At 36.0% G+C, this 6075-nt stretch overlaps 1 long non-coding RNA gene across 1 annotated transcript; it reads right to left on the bottom strand.

The window, feature by feature from the left end:
* Positions 1-3446: 3446 nt before the first annotated feature.
* Positions 3447-5964, bottom strand: LOC125475732. The gene is made up of 3 exons (XR_007257144.1): positions 5779-5964; positions 5556-5628; positions 3447-5476 (listed from the first exon to the last, which is right to left on the bottom strand). It is a non-coding gene; the product is annotated as an uncharacterized LOC125475732 (long non-coding RNA).
* Between the last annotated feature and the right edge of the window lie 111 nt (positions 5965-6075).

Raw genomic sequence — 6075 nt, 5'->3', positions numbered from 1 at the left:
CACACACTCGCCCTAACTGACGCCTGACCTCGTTAGCAGTAGGCCATTTGTTATCACTAATCTCCAAAGTCAATTCAAAACAGCCACCATTTTTGTAGTTCCAATCTTGCATGCCTCCATATACCAGAAAGCTCGATTCGTAATCCCTCCCTCAAATTCCTTGCGCAATGACATATTGTGGTGAGAGCGACTATATACACTTGCTAAGAACCGGAATGTCTCGTCGTCTGGACATGCAAATAATCTTTCCTGTAATTTAATTTCGATCAAAAGACGAGCATATGTGCAAAATAAAAATGAATAAGCGCTGGCATAAATTCTGGGATAATTGTTAGGCACCATCCGAAAATCCATAATCATATTAGAAGTAATTGGCAATGTTCATAACATTAGAGTAACACTTTAAGACCTACTATTGACATCACCATGCTTGTTTCACACTATAACAGAAACATTTAGAAACCTGAACACATTGGGCATCATAGGTAAAATTGAATAATGATCAAAACGTACACTCACACTGAAGCCAACGTACAGCCGGAAGAAGTCTAATGGAAATGAATGAAATTATTCTGGACAAATGTTCAACAAACAAATCGTTTGCTTTTTCCATGAATGAAAGTAAGACCCTAGTATCAAGCTATCAATCAGCATGGTTCAGTGCAGAACTTTTATGGATAATTTGCAAAAAGGGCAACCTGTGAACAACAAAAGAATTGGTAATAACTAATTTCTCCGCATCCGAATCAAGTAATCCATTAGCATTAAAACCTATGAACACTATGTATCTTTTGAGTTAAACAATTTGGATGAGCGAAAAAAATGAATGTGGATGAATCAATTTACAAAAACCTTTCTTCCTAAAAGTCTCCAGAGTACAAGCTGACAAGCACTAATGCAATCGCTCTTTGCTTGGTAAGTACTAAATACTACTATATTTTAATTTATTTCTGGTTCTTGTAATCTCAGTTTTTCAACTTCCAAAAACAACCAAGAAACTAAATGAACACAGATGCAAATGAACACATAATATAAAATGCATACTAATATACATATACATATATATATATAGCACAGATGAGAAGATGGGGACCTGGAGGGTAGGAAGTATGAAGGCCGCCTCTAGCAGTAGCAGGACGAAGAAAAGAGGAGAAGTTGAGAGAAAGGAAGAGGATGGAAAGAGCAAGCTCCATTCTGGGATCTTTGAGGTTGACTATGGAGACGATGGAGCTGGATTCAGGAAGCCATTGTTGGAACTCGGAAGGAGTTAAGGAAGATGAAAACGTAACGACGAAAATCGGAGATGCTGGATCGCCGGAAAAGGGGCTGCAATTTCCAATCGGAACAAAGAAACGGGGTCTTCGTGGTATGGGTTGCAAATGGATCTCAGCCCATTTGTTAAACAACTTTTGTTTGGGCCTAAATAAGCCTACAAACCTAACCGGATGAACCGTTCGAACCGCCCGAACCAAACTAAATTAAATCGGTTGATTTTTTTTTTATATACAACAATATTTTACATTATAGGGTTTGAATTAAATTGAGTAGAAATGTCACTAACTATATTAGTAGTGAAAAAATTGATTTTGGAAGTAGTTGTCTATTTCAGAGTGGATTTACCAGATGCCAAATGTAATTTATATAAATTTTCTCCTGTATTTACTAATCTGCAAGAAATTGAAAAAATAATTTTTCGTTTAAAATACCCAAAAATTAGGAAGCATATCAAGTAGGGGGCCATTTGATCTGGTTCTCTTTTCTTACTTTTCATATTTCTAAGTTATTTCATTCCTTGTCATTTGGTACTACGGTCTGGTGGTATTCCTCTTCACTTGGAAGTGAGAGGTCTTAGGTTCGAATCTCGTGGATGGCGAATCGAATTCCATACCAAATTAGGTTACCCATTGTGTTTAGTTGAACTCCCCCTCTCCTTAGTGTAAAAATATATCGATGTCCTCAAAAAGTTATTTCATTCCTTTATTTTCTCATTTAAGATAAGTAAACATTGAATTAAGAGTTATATGGATCCAATATTGCAAATCATGTTTATGAACGAGTCTTGGTAGGAGTCACAACTTAATCATGAGTGAAATCGTCGCATGTGTAGTTCCAATGTTTTCATGCATAAGCTCACCGAAGGGTCTATTTCGTTTTCTCGGTTGGTCCAACTAGGTACGAAAGTACTCCGAAGGTAAAGTAAGGCTCAAGGAATACATCATGTTCACAACATTATAACAATAATCAGGAAATACAATGGAGGTGTTTAGGTGAGAGCCTTGTGGCGCAGTGAACATCAATTTTAGTCATGAGGACTAGAGGCAATGTTGACCAACTTCTTATGTCGAGTTTCAGGGGATAAAAATCAAGTTTGCAAGGGGCAAAATAGAGCAAACTATGAATCTAAGGGAGTGAGGTGGCGATTTTTGAGTTACAGGGAGTAAAATGCGATTAAAATCGAAGGTGTAGATAAAAATAAGCTCATTTGTTTACTTTCTTGGTTTAATCATGTAATTTAAAGATTATTTGGTTATTATCCAAATTTCCAAATAAATGTTGGAAGGCAAACAAACTAGTCGAGAGGTAATATTGCAGAAGTGCTAATTCACTTGGAAGAATGGAACAAGAACATATAGGATAAATAGACAGGAATGGCATGAATTAGATTTTTTGAGGAACATATCGAGAGAGAATTGGTTAAACAATGTGTGGTTGTTAAACAAGGATCATCATTATGCATTGTGTTTGTGAATTGTGCTGAGAACAAGTCAATCCTATCAAGTTTCTGTACACAGAAGGGTACATGAATCATGCTCTTGATGATTCAATATGTCATCAAATGGTTTGGATTACAATTGTTTATGAAGAAATTGGGATTTCACCATAAAATCAATTGACTATATAGAGAGTAGCCTAACTACTTATTAGTTCATGCAAGGTTCTTCCTCCCATCAATGCATGACTCATTCTCAACACGCCCCTTTACGTGTGACGAATTTTCAAATCTAACACGTGGATAACACAACGGGGTGACATTGAGAGCATGTGACCGTTTGACCATTTGACTTCACACGTGGGACAACCTGCTCTAATACTATGAAGAAATTAAGGTTCCACCATAAAACCAATTGACTATATATGGAGTAGTTCAACTACTTACAGAACAATAATTAGACATATCCAATTTGCAAGTAGAATTAGAAGCTCACAGCCTACAGGTTCATCTCCATGCACATTTCCTATCTCTTTATTAACTGAGCCATTTGATAAGTGTTGTTTCCCGTGAGCAGTATGTCATCCACATAGATTAAACACAAACAAAGAATAATCACACTTGGATTCTTGAAATGCCAATTGAAGCAAGAAATCAAAAGATCTGCCCCCTCCCCCTAATAATAATAAATTTAAAACAAAAAAATATATAGATGGTCAGAGGAAGAGATGGATGCTTATGTCTTGCGGAAAGGATTTCTTTCCTCCACACTATTAAGATTTACAATTAATTTGGCACGATATCAATTTTATTTTACAGAAGACACAAGCATTCATGAAATGATGGTTTCTTCTAGTTCTAAAGCACACTGGGGGATCAAACTGAGTACAACACATCTTTAAATTTCCTACAGTCTACTAAAAATCACACATCACAATCAAACAACAACAACAACAACCAAACCTTATCCCGCTAAGTGGGGTCGGCTGTATGCATCCTAGGACGCCATTAAGTAGGGTGAATCCTTCAACAACAACCAAGCCTTTACACATCACAATTAAAGTGTTAAAAATTCACAAATGGCTAGCAAATTGAGGAAGCTTCCAGAAGTAGTCTGAAAATAGTTTTCTTCTTTTCCGTTAACAAGTCTGAAAATAGTTTTATTTGCAATTGCAAAGTAGATATGTCAAAACAGGAACAAAAAGATGAAAATAAGAGTAACGAGGGAAAACATTGAAAATAGCAAAAGACAAAAATTTAAGAATGAAGTAACTTAAAATTGCCATAAATTACAAAGCAAAGTAGGTTATAACACTAAAGAGTTACAGAACAATAATTAGACATATCCAATTTGCAAGTAGAATTAGAAGCTCACAGCCTACAGGTTCATCTCCATGCACATTTCCAATGCACTGCTGCACCCAGCATATTTTTTTTAAAAATGTTCAAACTATCACTTGAAATTGCATAAATAAGTAACAATCGATTTACATTCAGGGGAACGGAAAAGAAACAAAAGAAAGCTTTCATGTAGCACACCGAATACTAAAATACTACACTGTCACCTATACAAACACTCAATAAACTGAAATCCGGGTAGTACGTAAAACTTTTTCTACAAAAAGTGAAATTCATGACTTCATTTTTCAACAGTAAACGCGAAATACTACACTTCAATCTTTTGGCATGTACTTATAAGTTATAATCTTTTTCATACTACAGCTTCTCAGTTTCATTATAAGTTTCTTGTGGTCATAAGTGGCTCATAGTAACATAATTGAACTAGCGGAATGAATAAAACTTTTATAAAGACTGCAGATGGATATTCTCCAATACCAGAATCAACTCAAATTGGTGGTAAATAGGTACTGCACCCTTCTGGATTCAAAGGTGTCGCACTTTTTTAACTTCCACTAATGGGCAATCAATGTAAACTTCCTATATTTAAGTTTCTGACCCTTATTCAGCGTTATTGTTGCAAAAAGATTTCAGATACTGGTGTCTGCATCCTTATTACACAGCTCTATGGTTAAATTCAGTTTCAACCAGCTGCAAGGACTAATTTGTGCTAATCTCGACAGAGTCAAAGCAGATTCCTGTTCTTTTGAATAATAACTTTTTCGGGGTTATGGAACAAATATAATTTCTACGTTATTATATACAGAGAGGAAGGGGGGACACTACTGCGTTTTCCTTCAAAAATCCTGCCATGTTCCAAAAAATTGATTGTATATAGGACGGATTAAAATTTCAGGATTCAAAAGTTTTTACCAAATAGCAGCTTGGATGCAATTTGGATAAATTAATATTCATGAGATTAAATCAGCATAATCATCATGAGATGCACAAACAAAAATTCTACAGTAAAAATCCTGCACTTATCCAGCTCAAACTATCAAACTACTACTAACAAATACCATTGTTTTATTTCATATACTAACGAGTGGTAAACTTATAATCTGGTAAATGTTAAAAATGCACAAGCCCACGTAATCACCTGTAAACCCTAGAAATGTTACTGCATCTTTGGCTGAACGCCTTAATAGCCCGTTCCAGGTCAAAGTTAGTCATGTACCCTTGACCTTGAGCCACATCAAGACTGTCACAATTTTTCACAATTTCAGTAAACACATAAGTATATCAAGTTAGATTACATAATTCATGTTAAGCTACTAAACTTCAACTTTAGTGATAAATGCCGCGTCTGAGACTCATTAACTTCAAACAATTGCCTGCTGGAACCAGCGCGAGGACCAAATTCGAAACCTATCAACATTTAATTTACAATTAGCTAAATTCTTGATGCTTAAAGATTTAGTTTCCTTTTCTAGTAGCGCTAACCCACCTTAACTGTAAAGATTTTAAGAAAGCAACAGGCGTGATAATCTATCTGATCACAATTAACTACCGTTTGGCACCTGAGAAATCAAAGGAAAATTTTTCAAATTACTACTCGTTCTTGTAATCTCAGTTTTCCAATTCCCAAAGAACTAAATTCACACACATACATATAAAATGCATACAAATATGTATATCTATATATATATGACAGATAAGGAGATGGGGACCTGGAGGGTAGGAACTGTGAAGGCCGCCTCTAGCAGTGGCAGGACTAAGAAAAGAGGAGAAGCTGAGAGAGAGGAAGAGGATGGAAGGAGCAAGCTTCGTGATGTGATCTTTGGGGTTGACGGTTGTGGCGATGGAGCTCCAGCATCGGATTCAGGAAGCCATTGTTAGAACTTGGAAGGTGATAAAAGAAGATGAAAACGTAAAAGATCGGAGATGCCGGATCGCGGGAAAATGGGCTGTAAATTCCAATGGAAGAAAGGTAACGGGGACTCGGCCCATTTACAACAATGTTTTAC

This window comes from the organism of the source record quoted next, unplaced genomic scaffold, assembly GCF_019419815.1.
Source record: "Pyrus x bretschneideri cultivar Hongxiangsu unplaced genomic scaffold, Pyrus_bretschneideri_v1 Contig16, whole genome shotgun sequence".
In the NCBI taxonomy this organism is placed as follows: domain Eukaryota; kingdom Viridiplantae; phylum Streptophyta; class Magnoliopsida; order Rosales; family Rosaceae; genus Pyrus; species Pyrus x bretschneideri.
This window is presented reverse-complemented; position numbering and strand designations above follow the sequence as displayed.